Source organism: Mesoplodon densirostris, chromosome 3 (assembly GCF_025265405.1).
Source record: "Mesoplodon densirostris isolate mMesDen1 chromosome 3, mMesDen1 primary haplotype, whole genome shotgun sequence".
NCBI classification, from domain to species: domain Eukaryota; kingdom Metazoa; phylum Chordata; class Mammalia; order Artiodactyla; family Ziphiidae; genus Mesoplodon; species Mesoplodon densirostris.
This window is the reverse complement of record NC_082663.1, coordinates 100,654,171-100,674,777: the sequence shown is the minus strand read 5'-3', so window position 1 is coordinate 100,674,777 and position 20,607 is coordinate 100,654,171. Positions and strand designations below refer to the sequence as shown.

The window sequence follows — 20,607 nt, the reverse complement described above, 5'->3', positions numbered from 1 at the left end:
TATACAGCAGGTTCTCATTAGTTACCTATTTCATACATATTTGTGTATATATGTCAATCCCAATCTCCCAATTCATCCCACCACCCCCATTTCCCCCTTGGGGTCCATACATTTGTTCTCTACATCTGTGTCTTTATTTCTGCCTTGCAAACCAGTTCATCTGTACCATTTTTCTAGATTCCACATATATACGTCAATATACGATATTTGTTTTTCTCTTTCTGACTTACTTCACTCTGTATGACAGTCTCTAGGTCCATCCACATCTCTACAAATGACCCAATTTTGTTCCTTTTTATGGCTGAGTAATATTCCATTGTATATATGTACCACATCTTTATCCATTTGTCTGTCAATGGGCATTTAGGTTGCTTCCATGACCTGGCTATTGTAAACAGAGCTGCAATGAACATTGTGGTACATGACTCTTTTTGAATTATGGTTTTCTCAGGGTATATGCCCAGTAATGGGGTTGCTGGGTCACATGGTAATTCTATTTTTAGTTTTTTGAGGAAGCTCCATACTGTTCTCCATAGTGGATGTATCAATTTACATTCCCACCAACAGTGCAAAAGGGTTCCCTTTTCTCCACACCCTCTCCAGGATTTGTTGTTTCTAGATTTTCTGATGATGCTCATTCTAACTGGTGTGAGGTGATACCTCATTGTAGTTTTGATTTGCATTTCTCTAATGATTAGTGATGTTGAGCATCTTTTCATGCATTTGTTGGCCATCTGTATGTCTTCTTTGGAGAAATGTCTATTTAGGTCTTCTGCCCATTTTTGGATTGGGTTGTTTGTTTTTTTGATATTGAGCTGCATGAGCTGTTTGTATATTTTGGAGATTAATCCCTTGTCGGTTGCTTAGTTAGCAAATATTTTCTCCCATTCTGAGGGCTGTCTTGTTTATGGTTTCCTTTGCTGTGCAAAAGCTTTTACATTTCATTAAGTCGCATTTGTTCATTTTTGTTTTTATTTCCATTACTCTAGGAGGTGGGTCAAAAACATCTTGCTGTGATTTATGTCAAAGAGTGTTCTTCCTGTTTTCCTCTAAGAGTTTTATAGTATCCGGTTTTACATTTAGGTCTTTAATGCATTTTGAGTTTATTTTTGTGTACGGTGTTAGGGAGTGTTCTAATTTCATTCTTTTACATGTAGCTGTCCAGTTTTCCCAGCACCACTTATTGAAGAGCCTGCAGAGACCATATTTTGAAAACCACAGGTCTAAGACATACTGTCTCAGAAGTTTAGAAAACAGAGGCATGTTTGGGAAATGGTTGGTATTAGGTGAATCCAACCCGAAACATAGAAGATACAGTTGAGACAACTAAGCTAGCAATGATAGAAAGCGGATGGGTAATGGGTGAGTCCCAGAAATCTGCCCCATAAGGGCAGGCCCTTCACCATCAGATGAGGAGTAAAGTCTCACCCTAGGAAAAGTGAACAGAGCCGGGTAGGGTCCCATAGCCATGATAAACCTGCTGAAATCAGATCAGGACCTCAGCCCTCAAGGGAACCAGCCAATATGTTGTAGGAGGTCCCCAGGGGCTGATGGAATGAATCTGGGACAGAGAGCTTCAGGGAAGGGAAGCTGGGAGCATCTCCTACCCGAAAGAAAGATCTGACCCGTCTGCAGGTAGACTGGAACACATGCTCCCTTTCCTGGCATCAGATCTTTGATAACCAGGACCCACCCCACACCCCACACAGACAAACTCTTGCCTGCAAGTGCTCCAGGCCCTGACAACCCCTGTATAAGTAAGCAAAGCGCCTGCATCACTGAACTCTACACTCATCTGACTACATTTAGAGCATTGTCTCTCCCAATTTAATGACTCATAAAGCACAGAACTATAAAGTGGTCTTATTAAAACATATTTCACAGTTAGCTAGTGGGAAGCAGCAGCATAGCATAGGGAGATCAGCTTGGTACATTGCCATGACCTAGAGGGGTGGGATAGGGAGGGTGGGAGGGAGGCTCAAGAGGAAGGGGATATGGGAACATATGTATGCATATGGCTGATTCATTTTGGTGTACAACAGAAACTAACACAGTATTGTGAAGCAATTATACTCCAATAAAGATCTATTTTAAAAAACGTATTTCATACTCATTTTCATCTAACTCTTAAAACAACCCCAAGAGATGCACCAAGGAAACGGTCAAGAGGAGGGATGCTCAGGAATCACAGGACTGGCTCTCAGACCCACCATTGTGTGAAATTGGGATTGGCCTCCTGACCCCAAGGCTAACATTGTTCCCCTTAGTTCATGTTCCCTCCCTTTTGAAAGGATTTGTTTGTGGGGGGTTTTTGGGGGGAGGTGGCTTGATTTTATGTATTTATGTATGTATTTTTATTAGTTCTTGTGAAATTTTTTTTTAATTTTTACATTTTTATACAATTTTTAAAGGTTACTTTCTATTTACAGTTACTACAAAATACTGGTTATATTCTCTGTGTTGTACAATGTATCTTTTTTTTTCAATTGAAATATAGTTAATTTACAATGTTGTATTGGTTTCAGGTGTACAGCACAGTGATTCAGTTACACATACATATATATCTATTTTTTTTTCAGATTCTTTTTCCCTTATAAGTTATTACAAAATATTGAGTATAGTTCCCTGTGCTATACAGTAGGTCCTTGTTGGTTATCTATTTTATATATAGTGGGGTGTATATGTTCATCCCAACCTCCTAATTTATGCCTCTCCCCCACACCCCTTTCCCGTTCAGTAACCATAAGTTTGTTGAAAACAATTTGAACCAACTCTACAGGAGAAATTTAATCTCTCCTGCTTCATTAAGCAAAAACAAAAATCAACAGATTATACCAGAAAACATATTTCATCATTACACTCAATTATGTGACACTTAGCACAGCCTGTTTTCCTAAGGAAGTCCCTCCCTGCCTTAGGAAAAACAGAGTTCTCTATCACTAGAGGTAACCTAGAAAAGGCCGCACAAACACCCGCCAGGTACATCAAAGAAGGAATTCAAGCATCCAGTGGGATGGATATTGACTGATGTTTCGTTTTATTGATTTTAAATTCTCTTCATTTCTCTATTAAGCTCGTTTTTAAAAACAGACTCAACATCCCTACTACCATTTCCATAATTTTTATGTGTAAAATGTTTCTGTGGGCACAGTCATTTTAAAAGACAATGAAAATTCAGTATTTTCACTGCAATGTTTAACATAAATGACTGCATATCTTCATACTTGCCAGTTCGCTTATTTTTGACAAGTTGAAGTACCCGGTAAAATGTTTCTTACCAGAATCCATGGGTTTGGAATTCCAAAATTAGAACAATACCCATACCTGACAATCCTAAGTGTGTGTATTTCTTGCCCAATGGTATTTTTACTATCTGAAAGTCTTTTCTTTAATCTTCTTTGATGCACTTTCTCCTATTCTTTCTATTGCTCACACTGTAACCTTGAAAATAAATGTCCTTAGGCATCAACTCTGTGATGTTTACTATAAAACCTGGCAAAATTTTAATGGGATCATTATAAATTCTCCTTGTCAAACCCAAGGAAAAGTATAGGTATATCAATATTTTAAATGGAAAGCCCATCAAGGCAACATGCCACACAGACTTAGGAGATTAGTGACGTGAGCTGGGTTTGATTCCTGGCGCCACTAAATCCTAACTCTGTGACTTTGGGAAAGTTTACTCTTTGGAAAAAATGATGAAAAGTGCACATAACTCACAGGAATAGAATGCAATCATGTACGTGGGGCACCAGCAAAATGGATAAGGCAGCAGCGTTTCATAGTGATTTACAAAGGTTGCCTGTATCCAAATCCCAGATCTGCCACTTAGCTATATACTGTTGAGCAAGTTATTGAACCTCCCCAAACCTGTCTCCTTGTCTTTATAATAGGGATGATGATATTATCTACTTCGTAGGCTTGTCATGATGATTAGCTGGGATAATACTTGTAAAACCCTTGGCACTGGGTCCTGCAGCTGGTGGGCAACTCAGAGGTGTTAGTTCCCTTTCCCAGCATCCTCTTCCCAAGCTGCCTCCAAGTTTCCCTACTCACTTCTCCCTAACTTGCCATCCTACTTTGCCCCAAAGGAAAAAATACTTGTAAGGGAGAGGCAGAATTCCTTTTAGAGAAAGAATTATCTTTGTTTAGGCATATACGCTGAAATCCTCCCTAGCTGTGAAAAGAGCTCCAATGGCCTGGTTGAGAAACAAAGCTAAACTGCTAGGTATATTTGCTTTATTAAGCATGGAGATGTGGGAGGTAAGGAAGGCAGATGTGAGAGGAGTCAGCCTATTTGGGGCTTTTCAACAGTGGGAGTGGCAAAGGCACTACTAAGAACCAGAGCGTCTAGTATATTCCACAAGTAGCCTACTGGGCTAAGCTGTGAGGTAAACCCTCTGTGTTAATTCTAATGCTTCAGTCCTGGTCTAGTACACATAACTACCTTGTGTAAATGGTTTGGGATAAAATATGAGCAAAAATGAATGCTGTTCCGCATTTAGATTCAATGCAATGATAAAAGAAGGGAATAACTGAATAAGGAGAGATGAGAGACTGCTAATTCAATGGAGTCAGAAAATTATATCAAAAGATGACTAGAAAAACTGTTAACCACTGCTCCCCTCCCCAAGAATACTTGGACATGTTGGTAGGGGCATGGGAGTTCGCATTGTAAGCAGGATGGAGACTCTTTGAATTAAATATTAAATGAAAGGTGACCAAAGAGGCTGAAAAACCTGGGCCCCCACCACTTTTTTTCCACCAAGGCTGCTGACATTTTGACTAGGCCAATTCTCTTTTTTCATCACTGGTTTTCATTGGACATCTATATACAGTATTATTCCTACTTGATATAGTGAAATAACTGGTTTCAAAGGAAGATTGGAACTTTAATGTTTATAGACTCCTAAAATCTTGAAACCAGAAGACCTTCTGGTGACGACCTAGTTCAAGCTCTTAACAACTAGGAAACCAGCCTAGAGAAAGCTTGCCCGGTTTTCATGCAAGTTACCAGCAGCAAATGAACTTGAGTTTTCAGCCAAGGGCAACTACTCCCTTTCTTATCATTGGCTGTTTCAAGTCAGAAAGGGAATAAAATTAAGCCTAGGTATGTAAGGGGGCTCATAAAACTAGGGAGCTATTACTAGTTGCCTGCATATATTCCTGAGTTGTGATGTTAGTTAACCCATTTTAGCAACAGATAATCTCTTTATTTCAACTACACCAATCAATGCATTATTACATCAGATAACTTTCTAACGTTCTCCTTAGAATAAAGTATCATGATGAAACTCAATCTTTGACATATAAAAGTGAAATTGAGTATGAAAGCAGACCCATTTGATTATCATAATTTCTGAAGTTTTTCATAGAGAACAGACTTGTGGTAGCCAAGGGGAAGGTGGGGCGGGGAGGGATGGATTGGGAGTTTGGGATTAGTAGATGCAAGCTAGTATATATGGGATGGATAAACAACAAGGTCCTACTGTATAGCACAGGGAAGGATATTCAGTACCCTGTGATAAACCATAATGGGAAAGAATATGAAAAAGAACGTATATATATGAATAACTGAATCACTTTGCTATACAGCAGAAATTAACACAACATTGTAAATCAACTATACTTCAATAAAGTAAATTTTTAAAAACTTCTGAAGTTTTCATTTGCTTTCCTATGTCCCGAACTGATTTTCAGGTGAGTTAAAGTGAACACAATTTACAAAATTCAATGCCTTTACAAAGAATATGAAATTTCAATATTTTCTGTTGTAGTCTAATTATTGAATAAGCAATTAAGCTAATTTTCACTGAATTTATGAAATGAAAATCAACTAAACACTTTAATTAACTTAATTTTGGAGATTTGTAACTTGGGATTTTTTTTTAAATGGCTGTGTGATAAAGTCATAGTTCTACAGCAATTCAGTATGTTTACAATAGTAATAATTTTACTTTTAAGATATACAAAGAAGATAAAGATGAGCTACTGTATAGAAATTGGAGTTAACAGACCATGTCTTAGGCCTCTAAGTATTATTCTTTTATAATAGTTATAGATGTAAGCCTAATTAATTCAAGAAAGAACTTGATTTTGTCAACTACAAGATTTTATCAGAAAAATACAAAGAATATTGGTTTGGATATTGGAGGAGGGGTGGAGGTCCAGAAGAGATGAGTCTCTAAGGTTCTGTAAAAAGGCACTTAGGGAATGAAACTTTAATACACAAAGAAAGGAGGTATAAGTGAGAAGCATATTTTCAACTCTGCAAGAATTAGAAATAAAAAATGCCAAAGATTGGCCTCTCTGGTCCAATTAATTATACAATACCCAGCCTTCTCTTATGTCACCCTTAGTTAGAGAATTTTCTATAATTCCAAAGTTACAGAGCAAAGTACTGCTAGCTTTATAGACACAGCACTTCTCAGAGCCCCAATCTCCTTAATTAAGGAGTCTATTTTAAGACAAATCATATTACCTTAAAAGATAGGATGGAAAGATATGTTTAGAGATACTGCTTGGAATGCATAGTAGAACAAACACAAACTAGGAGATGGTGAGTTTGTTTCTTGGTCTGACTCTTACATCTGTCCCAGTATGACCTGGGACAACTCATCAACTTCTCGGAGTTTCACTGCCATCTGTCAAATGTATTTTTTTTTTTTTTTCGATTGTCAACTCTAAATAATAGAAACTGACAATTCACACGTGGAGAAATACACACTCCTTAAACAACTGATGGGAAAATGTTCATTCTCTAATTAATTTAAAAACACAATTTAAATCAAACCAGAGAAACCACTGAACATCTGCTAAAGAGTAAGAATTCCTTTTAATAATAATCCTTAAGAAGTAACGATAAAATTGGATTCACTCATGCAATGAGCTGCTTAAGATCAGATATTCTCTCTTCCTTATTCCCATCTAAATCTTTAATGCCCGGTGCACACTAGGAGTTCAATAAACAGTCATTAACTGACTATCCATTGGTGGGCTTGAAAATTGTTATTTGGGAATCAGTACGGTTACATGTAGCAAAAACCATGTACCTGGAATAGCTCACACATTAGGCTGAAAGGTGAAGAGTGAGGGGAAATGGTTTATTCCAATCTGTCTTAACTCACCTCCACAGGCCAATAAACTTCAGTACTCTTTACCAGGCAGAGGAAAAAGAAGACAGGTCTATTTTTGCAGGGGACAGTGGGCCAGAAGGTAGTGTTACCAAAAGCCCCTCTCTCTAATCTCCCAATCGGAAATCTAAGGTGAAATACTATTACTGCCCAGGTGTCCTCCCTTGGGACATGGGCCAAAGTGATGGCTCACTCTGGACTGAGGCTTGGTTGCCACGGAACCCCAATTTCAGTTGATTATTCAGAAAGGCAAAAGAGTCAGATCGTTGAAACACACAGTACTACCCACCTTCTTGTGATACAGTCTGTGAACAGGACTGTATCTTCGGATGATGACGGGTTCCCAATCAGACGCAGGGGCCTGCTTCTCCTGGTCCAGCACCTGCACACAGCAGTACGCACTTCCTGCCTACTTTACTTCCACAGACACCTCATTTGAATCAGAGGTCTAAGTCATATTGCTTCAATTGCTTTCTCTTGCTAGGCGATACGAGATTTAGTCACATTGGGAACTGAGGGACTGTTGCAGTCCGCAGGCATTGACTTGTATAAGGCTTTTTGTATAAGACTTTTGTTTTTTATGACAGAACTCGCCATTCATAAATGTGCTGACGTGTTTGCTCTCCTCTCCTCACCTCCCAAAGTGGGATAAGCACAAATGAAACTTCTTGGCTGTATAGGACTGTCACAAGCTGCTCTCACCCTCTGACCCAATAATCCTACCCCTAAAAGCTTTGTCTAAGAAAACAGTTCAGAAGAATTGAAATGTCTAAAACAGTAATGTTTAAATAGAGGGTAGCGGTTCGTGAATGTTGATGGAGGTGAAAAGGGAAGATCAAGGGGATACTGGAGCTGCTGGTTTGGAAAACTGAGTGGATGTTGGTGCCACTCGCCAACACAGGGAATGCATCATGTGGCTGGTAGGGGCACAGCCAGTGCATGTGCTGTGTGGTTCTACCTGCCTGGGTGTGGGAGTGGGAGAGGGCCTTTCACACTTTCATAATTCATATGAATTCCTATTTTCATAACTGTTCAAAGCAAATAAAGGTGACAGTTCAATATTTCGTTTTCTAAACTGGCACTCTCAGCACCTATGCCTGAAGGCCATATCCACCGCCCCCGCCCCCTGCAACCCTGGCCTGTTTTTGGACAGGTTTTTACATTTTTTTTACAAAGCTGTTTTAAGAAAAAGAAGATGCTACAGAGACCATATGTGGCCTACAAAGCCTAGAATACTACTCTCTAGCCCTTTACAGCAAATGTTTGCTGACAGCTGCTTTAACCCATCATTGTTCTTTACTGACATGCTTGTAACTTCAAAAGAGACTAAGGAAGACAGAGCTGTTCAATCTCCCTTCACATAAAACTCACTTGAAGTGATTATGTCTTCTTTCATGCTGCCTTCAAAAACTTCCCCTGGGGCTTCCCTGGTGGCGCAGTGGTTGAGAGTCCGCCTGCCGATGCAGGGGACGCGGGTTTGTGCCCCAGTCTGGGAGGATCCCACATGCTGCAGAGCAGCTGGGCCCGTGAGCCATGGCCGCTGAGCCTGCGCGTCTGGTGTGCTCCGCAACGGAGAGGCCACAACAGTGAGAGGCCCGCGTACCACAAAAACAAAAACAAAAGCAAACAAACAAACAAACAGCACTTTCCCTGCCCAACACTGCCCCAACTCGCGGTGCTTTCTACTTCTCTGTTTTCTGACTCTTAATCAGCTGTGGACTCAAAAGTTACGCAACCAAACGGTCTAAAAGACGGGGATTCTGGATGAGGCCATCAACAGCTCTCCCATGAGCAAATTTTGAATTTAGTGCCTCAACATTTTACCTCCTCAGATATCTTTTTATTTTTTTAAGCTAAGATAACCCTGATAGCTGGATGTCACTTACTAGGCAACTTCAGCCAATATACTGCAGACACATGTAATATACATCTAGGTTTTTAGTCGACACTTGCAGTTTTTCCATTTTGCCTATTTATGGGGTTTTAAATGGGTTATTGTCTTTCCTCTCCCCTCTTAAACAGCTTAGTCCACACTGACCTAAAACCTTCTGCTCTTCAGAAAATCACTTTCCTTAACTTTGAGCAGAATTTCTTCATGGCATTGGATTATCGTTTAGTTTTGCTGCAATAGTTGTTGACTTAAAGGATAAAGTTAATGTTGGAGTAGTATTCTTATTAAATAGATTATTACTCAAATCTATTTCTCTCCAACATAGAATTCAGCTTTCTCATTTGGTTTGCTTTAAAATACACACACAGAGCCCTGTGAGGAGCAAACAGAGGCTGTTCTACCAGTGTGGGTTACGAAGAGCTTCGCACAGGGAACACACTGGGGAGGCTTAAGGATACGGAGGACTTTGCCAGGTGATGCGGTGAAAAGGCAAAGAAACCTTAGGGTAGACTGTTGAGATTTGGCTCTCCATACTCTAAATTTCCTCTGGTATCATACCTGATTCACCCTCAGGCCTTGTGGTCTGGCTGGGGCTGATCCTATCAGTGCAGAAGAGTTACCATGTCAGGCCTGAGACTGCTGTCCTTAGAAAGGTTCGCCTGCAAGGCTGGCCCTTCGCTGACATGTGGGAACTTAAAATTTTGAGAAGTTTCCCAATGTTCCCTCACTGAGAAGAGTGGTTCCCGGTGCACAAACTGCACAAACAATGTGGTTGATGCTAAATACCCTCTTTCCTTTTAGAAGTCTGGAATTTTGGTATGCACTCTGGCAGGAAGACACCTATGTGACCAGCCTCCTGATGAAAACCTCAGACACTGAGTCTTGGTAGACATTTCACATGCCGTCATGATTTGATGCTGGGAAAATTAGGCATGTCCTGCATGACTCCACAGGGAAAGAACTCTTGGAAGCTTTTACCTGATTTCCTCTGGACTTATTCATGCACGCTTTTGCCTTTTCTGATTTTGCTTTGTATATTTTGATATAATAAATCAAAGTCATAAGTCGTAAGTATGACTATATGGTGAGTTCTGTGGTCCTCCTGACAAATCACCAAATCCGGGGAAAGCCTTGGGGGTCCCCAACACACTATCCTTTGCTACATGTACAGACCCTGATAGATGCAGGCCACTCAGCACACCCACAATCTCTAGCTACAGTGATGAGTTCAGGGAGTGGCTTATAATCAATAACAGCTAGTGAGACCAGATAAGGTCTTCACTGGGGCTTTTGGGAGAACCCAGTGGTCTCTCTTCTGCTGGTTGATTTGAGATGCGACTATGCGGCTGTACCTCTTGGCTGCCATCTTGTGACCACAATGAGAATAACTTGGAGCTGCCAGGGTTGTTACCACATGGAGCCTGTGGATAAAGCGGGCAGAGAGATGGCCTGGATAACACTGACTCTTTCAATGATTCCCCTTCAAAGCCAGTCCTACCCATCTAGATTTTTTTCCGTTATATGAAAAAGTTTTATGCCAAATTGGTTTTATTACTTGCCACTGAAAGAATCCCAAATGATGCAAACTTGAACCATGCTAAACAGTCTGACAGTAAGATGACCAAGTAGGAATCATCGCAGGTTTCTAAGTTGGGAAGTCACATGTTCAGATGTGTTAACCTCTGGAGGCTGCAGGGAAGTGGGTGGCAAGGGGGTGGTAATGAAAGACTGGAAAGCAGTTGGAAAGCCATTAAAATGAGCTATCAGGTATGAGGTACTAGGGTACAAGTACTTGGGTAGGAGTGGCATAGAGTAAAATCCTTAAATATTCAGGAAATAGAAGTGATAAGAGTTGGTGAAGGACTGGATATGGGGTGTGAGGAAGAGAAAAGTCAAGGATAACTCTGGTTTCTTAGTTTAACTCAGCAAAAGGTGATGTTCTTAACTAAGACAAAATAAGAAAAATGCACATTTAGGAGTGGAGAGGAAGATCACATGTTTATTTTAAACATGTATCTGCAGTAACTACACTTGACCCTTGAACAATGGGAATAAGGGGGTTAAGGGCACCAACCCTCCATGCATTCAAAAATTCGTATATAACTTTACAGTGGGCCCTCAGCCCTCCATATCTGTGGTTCCATATCTGTGGGTTCAACTAACTATACAAATGGTATAGTACTGTAGTATGCATTTATTGAAAAAAAACCCAAGTATGGGTGGAGCCATGCAGTTCAAACCCACATTGTTCAAGGGTCAACTATATATGACAACAGTCTAGTAATCGTTTGGCACTGTGCATGGAACTATGGAATTATGGCAAGATCAGAGTTGAAGATAATAGACTCACAGTTATGAATACTCAGGTGATGGTTGAAGATAAGGCAGTAAATGAAATCACCCAGTAAGAAAACACCTACCAAAAAGTGGAGAGGGCTGAAACCTCAATCAAAAATTCTGTAAAGACAGGTAGACAGAGGAAATTACCAAAGAGACAAGCAGAAGTCAGGGAGATTAACTCATAGGTTCATTTAAGAAGGTAAAATATTTCTCACTGGAGAATAAAAGGGAAATAAAGAATTAAAAAGGATGGAGCAGGCTTCCCTGGTGGCAGAGTGGTTGAGGGTCCACCTGCTGATGCAGGGGACACGGGTTCGTGCCCCGGTCCGGGAAGATCCCACATGTCGCGGAGTGGCTGGGCCCGTGAGCCGTGGCCGCTGAGCCTGCGCGTCTGGAGCCTGTGCTCCACAACGGGAGAGGCCACAACAGTGAGAGGCCCGCGTACCACACACACACAAAAAAGATGGTGTACTCAACATGATGGTACACAACATGGTGTAATATTAAATATTACAGAAAGGTTAAGGAGCATGAGGACTAACAGGAAGCTATTAAATCTGGACACCAGTAGCTCTCTGACCATTAAGATTGACAGAGATGGGTTAGTAAGGTAATTAAAAGGTCACTTTCTTAATATGCTTTAAGCATCTAGGGTATATATTCAACAACTTCATTCATTAATATGTAGTGGCATTTGATTAACTTTACTATGCTATTTCTATTTGGAAGGACACTAAGCTGTTCCAAGCACAATTATAAAAGACAAACATTAAAAGACTGCCATTTGTTTTTTTTTAAATTCAACTGGCATAACAATGAATCACCCTAAATTAAATTTATGCGATGCAGTAAAAGTAGTTCTTAAAGGGACATTCATAGAAATAAATGCCCATCTTAAGAAACAAGAAAAGTCTCAAACAACATAATTTCACACCTTGAGGAACTAGAAAAGGAAGAACAAATGAAGTCCAAAGTTAGTAGAAGAGAGAAAATAGCAAGTGTTAGAGCAAATGTAATTTCACACCTCGAGGAACTAGAAAAAGAAGAACAAATGAAGTCTAAAGTTAGTAGAAGAGAGAAAATAGCAAATGTTAGAGCAGAGATAAAGGAAACAGAGACTAAAAAATCTACAGAAAAGATCAATGAAACTAAGAGCTGGTTCTTTAAAAAACCTTTACCTAGATTGACCAAGAAAAAAAGAGAGAAAACACAAACAAATAAAATCTGAAATGAAAGAGGAAATGTTACAATTGATATCACAGAAATTAAAAGGATCACAAGAGACTACTATGAATACCACCAATAAATAGGATAACCTAGAAGAAATGAATAAATTCCTAGAAATGCACAATGTCCCAAGACTGAATAATGAAGAAATAGAAAACCTGAAGAGACCAATTACTGGTAAGGAGACTGAATTAGTAATATCCCAACAAACAAAAGTCCAGGACCAGACAGCTTCACAGGTGAATTCTACCAAACATTCAAAGAAGAATTAATACCAATCCTTCTCAAACTCTTCCAAAATCAGAAGAGGAGGAAACTTTTCCAAACTCATTTTACAAGGCCGATATTACCCTGATACCAAAACCAGACAAGAATGGCACAGGAAAATTACAGGCCAATATCACTGATGAACATAGATGTAAAAATTCTCAACAAGGGCCTCCCTGGTGGCGCAAGTGGTTAAGAGTCCACCTGCCGATGCAGGGGATACGGGTTCGTGCCCCGGTCTGGGAGGATCCCATATGCCACGGAGCGGCTGGGCCCGTGAGCCATGGCTGCTGGGCCTGCGCATCCGGAGCCTGTGCTCCGCAACGGGAGAGGCCACAACAGTGAGAGGCCCACATACCGCAAAAAGAAAAAAAAAAAAAAAATTCTCAACAAAATATTAGCAAACCAAATGTAACGATACATAAAAGGATTATAACCATGATTGAGTGGCATTTATCCCAGGGATTCAAGGATGGTTCAACATCTGCAAATCAGTCAATGTGACACACCAAACGTTAACAAAATGTATGGATAAAAATCATATGATCATTTCAATAGATGCAGAAAAGCATTCGACAAAATTCAACATCCATTTATGATAAAAACTCCATTTATGATAAAAGCAAAAATAAAAAAACGGGACCTAATCAAACTTACATGCTTTTGCACAGCAAAGGAAACCATAAACAAAATGAAAAGACAACCTACAGACTGTGAGAAAATATTTGCAAATGATGTGACGGACAAGGGCTTAATTTCCGAAATATACAAACAGCTCTTACGGCTCAACAACACAAAAACAAACAACCCAATCGAAAAATGGGCAGAAGACCTAAAGAGACAGCTCTCCAAAGAAGAAATACAGATGGCTAATAAGCACACGAAAAGATGCTCAACATCACTAGTTATTAGAGAAATGCAAGTTAAAACTACAATGAGGTATCACTTCACACCAGTCAGAATGGCCATCATCAAAAAGTCTACAAACAATAAATGCTGGAGAGGGTGTGGAGAAAAGGGAACCCTTGTAAACGGATGGTTAGAATGTAAATTGGTGCAGCCACTATGGAAAACAGTATGGAGGTTCCTTATAAAACCAAAACTAGAGTTACCATATGATCCAGCAATCCCATTCCTGGGCATATATCCAGAAAAGATGAAAACTCTAACTGGAAAAGATACATGCACCCTAATGTTCACAGCAGCACTATTCACAATAGCCAAGACATGGAAACAACCTAAATGTCCGTCGACAGATCAACGGACAAAGAAGATGTGAATATATATACAATGAAATACTACTCAGCCATAAAAAGGAATGAAATATTGCCATTTGCAGCAACATGGATGGACCTAGCAATTATCATACCAAGAGAAGTAAGTCAGACAGAGAAAGACAATATTATACAATATCACTTATACGCAGAATCTAAAAAAATAATACAAATCAACTTATTTATAAAACAGAAACAGACTCACAGACATAGAAAATAAACTTATGGTTACCAAAGGGGAAAGGGGAGAGAGAGGGATAAATTAGGAGCACAGGGTTAACATATACATATCACTATATATGAAACAGATAAACAACAAGGATTTACTGTATAGCACAGGGAACTACATTCAATATCTTGTAATAACCTGTAAGGGAAAAGAATCTGAAGCTGTATGCCTGAAACTAACATAATATTGTAAATCAACTACAGTTAAATTTTTAAGAAAAGAAAGTTATATATTTGGTAGATTTCCAAGCATTATATGAAAGTAAAGAATTTCCAGCAAAAGGGCAGGGAGAAGAAAGAAAACTATTTGAAAACACAAAGACCTTTATCTTGCCTTAAAGCAGAACACTATCTCTCATAGCAAAGTATGAAAATGAATAAATAGATGAAAATTCATGTTAAAATTGGGATATCAATAAAGAGAAGAGAAAATAACAAAACAAACTGTAAAAGGCATCAAAGTGGCCTCTACTCATTTCATTTTCCTTACAATTTATAAATGCCATCACAATTCTAAAGAGATTGGACTTGAGTGAAACTTTTTTATTGTGAAGACATAGGTCTAAGAACAGAAGGATAATCATGTGCCAGCTTACAGTTCCTTGTAAAAGTAATAACATGAAAAATTAGTAGAAAATGAACATCTAAAAAGTTATCTGTAATCTGAAAATGTTAAGCAATTTCCCCTGTATCTTAATTTTGACCATTTTTGCTGAATCACTTCTGCATATTTAGTTGAAGAGAGTATTTAATTTTTCTATTGTAATTAATAACATAGTATATCCTTCAGAGCTTGGCATATTCTTTAAGAATCATCTGAAGCTTCTGGCTCAACATGATGTTCCCTCTGGCCTTCAGTCTGCCACTAAAGAATGCCTGGAAAGGAGAAAGGGAAAGACAGAACCAACCTTTACCATGTCACATTGTATTTCTTTTTTAAAAAGATCATTGCTTAGACTGAATACAATTGAGTTAATAACTCTGGACAACAAAGGCAACTTTTATCTAGCAATGATAGTTTAATGATTATAGATAACACCCATATTTTTAGATATCTAAGAAAAAATAAAGACTCCTTGTGTATTTTAGAAAACCATAGAATAATTTATCTGAATTGAAAGATCTGGGAATTCTGCTTCAACTTTTGCTTCTGGCTTTAGCCTATATTCTTTTTTTTTTTTTTTTTTTTTTTGCAGATTACTGTAATTTCCCATTATTAGGGAATTATTATCAATAAATATTGTGATAATTGGTACAAGACAGTAAACCATATAATTTTCTTCTGTGTTAAGCTTTTTTTTTTTTTTATTTTACAAATTTTATCAGTTATACATATACATATGTTCCCATATCCCCTCCCTTTTGCATCTCCCTCCCACCCTCCCTATCCCACCCCTCCAGGCGGTCACAAAGAACCGAGCTGATCTCCCTGTGCTATGCAGCTGCTTCCCACTAGCTATCTACCTTACGTTTGGTAGTGTATATATGTCCATGCCGCTCTTCCACTTTGTCACAGCTTACCCTTCCCCCTCCCCATATCCTCAAGTCCATGCTCTAGTAGGTCTGTGTCTTTATTCCTGTCTTACCCCTATGTTCTTGATGACATTTTTTTCTTAAATTCCATATATATGTGTCAGCATACAGTATTTGTCTTTCTCTTTCTGACTTACTTCACTCTGTATGACAGACTCTAGGTCCATCCACCTCATTACAAATAGCTCAATTTCATTTCTTTTTATGGCTGAGTAATATTCCATTGTATATATGTGCCACATCTTCTTTATCCATTCATCCGATGATGGACACTTAGGTTGTTTCCATCTCCGGGCTATTGTAAATAGGGCTGCTATGAACATTTTGGTACATGTCTCTTTTTGAATTATGGTTTTCTCAGGGTATATGCCCAGTAGTGGGATTGCTGGGTCATATGGTAGTTCTATTTGTAGTTTTTTAATGAACCTCCATACCGTTCTCCATAGCGGCTGTACCAATTCACATTCCCACCAGCAGTGCAAGAGTGTTCCCTTTTTTCCACACCCTCTCCAGCATTTATTGTTTCTAGATTTTTTGATGATGGCCATTCTGACTGGTGTGACATGATATCTCATTGTAGTTTTTTTTTTTTTTTTTTTTTTTTTTTTTTTTGCTGTACGCGGGCCTCTCACTGCTGTGGCCTCTCCCGTTGCGGAGCACAGGCTCCGGACACACAGGCTCCGCGGCCATGGCTCGCGGGCCCAGCCGCTCCGCGGCATGTGGGATCTTCCGGGATCGGGGCACGAACCCGTGTCCCCTGCATCGGCAGGCGGACTCTCAACCACTGCGCCACCATGGAAGCCCTCATTGTAGTTTTGATTTGCATTTCTCTAATGAGTAAAGATGTTGAGCATCCTTTCATGTGTTTGTTGGCTGTCTGTATATCTTTTGTGGAGAAATGTCTATTTAGGTCTTCTGCCCATTTTTGGATTGGGTTGTTTGTTTTTTTGCTATTGAGCTGCATGAGCTGCTTATAAATTTTGGAGATTAATCCTTTGTCAGTTGCTTCATTTGCAAATATTTTCTCCCATTCTGAGGGTTGTCTTTTCCTCTTGTTTATGGTTTCCTTTGCTGTGCAAAAGCTTTGAAGTTTCATTAGGTCCCATGTGTTTATTTTTGTCTTTATTTCCATTTCTCTAGGAGGTGGGTAAAAAAGGATCTTGCTGTGATTTATGTCATAGAGTGTTCTGCCTATGTTTTCCTCTAGGAGTTTGATAGTGTCTGGCCTTACATTTAGGTCTTTAATCCTTTTTTTTTTTTTTTTTGCCTTTTTTTTTTTTTTTTTTTTTTTACAAATTTAATCAGTTATACATATACATATGTTCCCATATCCCCTCCCTTTTGCGTCTCCCTCCCACCCTCCCTATCCCACCCCTCCAGGCGGTCACAAAGAACCGAGCTGATCTCCCTGTGCTATGCGGCTGCTTCCCACTAGCTATCTACCTTACATTTGGTAGTGTATATATGTCCATGCCGCTCTTTCACTTTGTCACAGCTTACCCTTCCCCCTCCCCATATCCTCAAGTCCATGCTCTAGTAGGTCTGTGTCTTTATTCCTGTCTTACCCCTATGTTCTTGATGACATTTTTTTCTTAAATTCCATATATATGTGTCAGCATACAGTATTTGTCTTTCTCTTTCTGACTTACTTCACTCTGTATGACAGACTCTAGGTCCATCCACCTCATTACAAATAGCTCAATTTCATTTCTTTTTATGGCTGAGTAATATTCCATTGTATATATGTGCCACATCTTCTTTATCCATTCATCCGATGATGGACACTTAGGTTGTTTCCATCTCCGGGCTATTGTAAATAGGGCTGCTATGAACATTTTGGTACATGTCTCTTTTTGAATTATGGTTTTCTCAGGGTATATGCCCAGTAGTGGGATTGCTGGGTCATATGGTAGTTCTATTTGTAGTTTTTTAAGGAACCTCCATACTGTTCTCCATAGTGGCTGTACCAATTCACATTCCCACCAGCAGTGCAAGAGTGTTCCCTTTTTTCCACACCCTCTCCAGCATTTATTGTTTCTAGATTTTTTGATGATGGCCATTCTGACTGGTGTGAGATGATATCTCATTGTAGTTTTGATTTGCATTTCTCTAATGAGTAAAGATGTTGAGCATCCTTTCATGTGTTTGTTGGCTGTCTGTATATCTTCTGTGGAGAAATGTCTATTTAGGTCTTCTGCCCATTTTTGGATTGGGTTGTTTGTTTTTTTGCTATTGAGCTGCATGAGCTGCTTATAAATTTTGGAGATTAATCCTTTGTCAGTTGCTTCATTTGCAAATATTTTCTCCCATTCTGAGGGTTGTCTTTTGGTCTTGTTTATGCTTTCCTTTGCTGTGCAAAAGCTTTGAAGTTTCATTAGGTCCTATGTGTTTATTTTTGTCTTTATTTCCATTTCTCTAGGAGGTGGGTCAAAAAGGATCTTGCTGTGATTTATGTCATAGAGTGTTCTGCCTATGTTTTCCTCTAGGAGTTTGATAGTGTCTGGCCTTACATTTAGGTCTTTAATCCATTTTGAGCTTATTTTTGTGTATGGTGTTAGGGAGTGATCTAATCTCATACTTTTACATGTCCCTGTCCAGTTTTCCCAGCACCACTTATTGAAGAGACTGTCCTTTCTCCACTGTACATTCCTGCCTCCTTTATCAAAGATAAGGTGACCATATGTCCGTGGGTTTATCTCTGGGCTTTCTATCCTGTTCCATTGATCTATCTTTCTGTTTTTGTGCCAGTACCATACTGTCTTGATTACTGTAGCTTTGTAGTATAGTCTGAAGTCAGGGAGCCTGATTCCTCCAGCTCCATTTTTCATTCTCAAGATTGCTTTGGCTATTCGGGGTCTTTTGTGTTTCCATACAAATTGTGAAATTTTTTGTTCTAGTTCTGTGAAAAATGCCAGTGGTAGTTTGATAGGGATTGCATTGAATCTGTAGATTGCTTTGGGTAGTAGAGTCATTTTCACAATGTTGATTCTTCCAATCCAAGAACATGGTACATCTCTCCATCTATTTGTATCATCTTTAATTTCTTTCATCAGTGTCTTATAATTTTCTGCATACAGGTCTTTTGTCTCCTTAGGTAGGTTTATTCCTAGATATTTTATTCTTTTTGTTGCAATGGTAAATGGGAGTGTTTCCTTGATTTCACTTTCAGATTTTTCATCATTAGTATATAGGAATGCCAGAGATTTCTGTGCGTTAATTTTGTATCCTGCAACTTTACCAAATTCATTGATTAGCTCTAGTAGTTTTCTGGTAGCATCTTTAGGATTCTCTATGTATAGTATCATGTCATCTGCAAACAGTGACAGCTTTACTTCTTCTTTTCCCATTTGGATTCCTTTTATTTCCTTTTCTTCTCTGATTGCTGTGGCTAAAACTTCCAAAACTAGGTTGAATAAGAGTGGTGAGAGTGGGCAACCTTGTCTTGTTCCTGATCTTAGTGGAAATGGTTTCAGTTTTTCACCATTGAGGACGATGCTGGCTGTGGGTTTGTCATATATGGCCTTTATTATGTTGAGGAAAGTTCCCTCTATGCCTACTTTCTGCAGGGTTTTTATCATAAATGGGTGTTGAATTTTGTCAAAAGCTTTCTCTGCATCTATTGAGATGATCATATGGTTTTTCTCCTTCAGTTTGTTAATATGGTGTATCACATTGATTGATTTGCGTATATTGAAGAATCCTTGCATTCCTGGAATAAACCCCACTTGATCATGGTGTATGATCCTTTTAATGTGCTGTTGGATTCTGTTTGCTAGTATTTTGTTGAGGATTTTTGCATCTATGTTCATCAGTGATATTGGCCTGTAGTTTTCTTTCTTTGTGACATCCTTGTCTGGTTTTGGTATCAAGGTGATGGTGGCCTCGTAGAATGAGTTTGGGAGTGTTCCTCCCTCTGCTATATTTTGGAAGAGTTTCAGAAGGATAGGTGTTAGCTCTTCTCTAAATGCTTGATAGAATTCGCCTGTGAAGCCATCTGGTCCTGGGCTTTTGTTTGTTGGAAGATTTTTAATCACAGTTTCAATTTCAGTGCTTGTGATTGGTCTGTTCATATTTTCTATTTCTTCCTGATTCAGTCTTGGCAGGTTGTGCATTTCTAAGAATTTGTCCATTTCTTCCAGGTTGTCCATTTTATTGGCATAGAGTTGCTTATAGTAATCTCTCATGATCTTTTGTATTTCTGCAGTGTCAGTTGTTACTTCTCCTTTTTCATTTCTAATTCTATTGATTTGAGTCTTCTCCCTTTTTTTCTTGATGAGTCTGGCTAATGGTTTATCAATTTTGTTTATCTTCTCAAAGAACCAGCTTTTACTTTTATTGATCTTTGCTATCGTTTCCTTCATTTCTTTTTCATTTATTTCTGATCTGATTTTTATGATTTCTTTCCTTCTGCTAACTTTGGGATGTTTTTGTTCTTCTTTCTCTAATTGCTTTAGGTGCAAGGTTAGGTTGTTTATTCGAGATATTTCCTGTTTCTTAAGGTGGGATTGTATTGCCATAAACTTCCCTCTTAGAACTGCTTTTGCTGCATCCCATAGGTTTTGGGTCGTCGTGTCTCCATTGTCATTTGTTTCTAGCTATTTTTTAATTTCCTCTTTGATTTCTTCAGTGATCACTTCGTTATTAAGTAGTGTATTGTTTAGCCTCCATGTGTTTGTATGTTTTACAGCTCTTTTCCTGTAATTGATATCTAGTC

At 39.0% G+C, this 20,607-nt stretch overlaps 1 long non-coding RNA gene across 1 annotated transcript in view; it reads right to left on the bottom strand.

Annotated features, from left to right (window-relative positions):
- Positions 1 to 14,891: 14,891 nt before the first annotated feature.
- Positions 14,892 to 20,607, bottom strand: part of LOC132485359 (uncharacterized) — a 50,342-nt gene continuing 44,626 nt past the window's right edge. The window contains exon 4 of the long non-coding RNA XR_009531404.1: positions 14,892 to 15,236. This is a non-coding gene — a long non-coding RNA (uncharacterized LOC132485359). The remainder of the gene's footprint in view (positions 15,237 to 20,607) is intronic.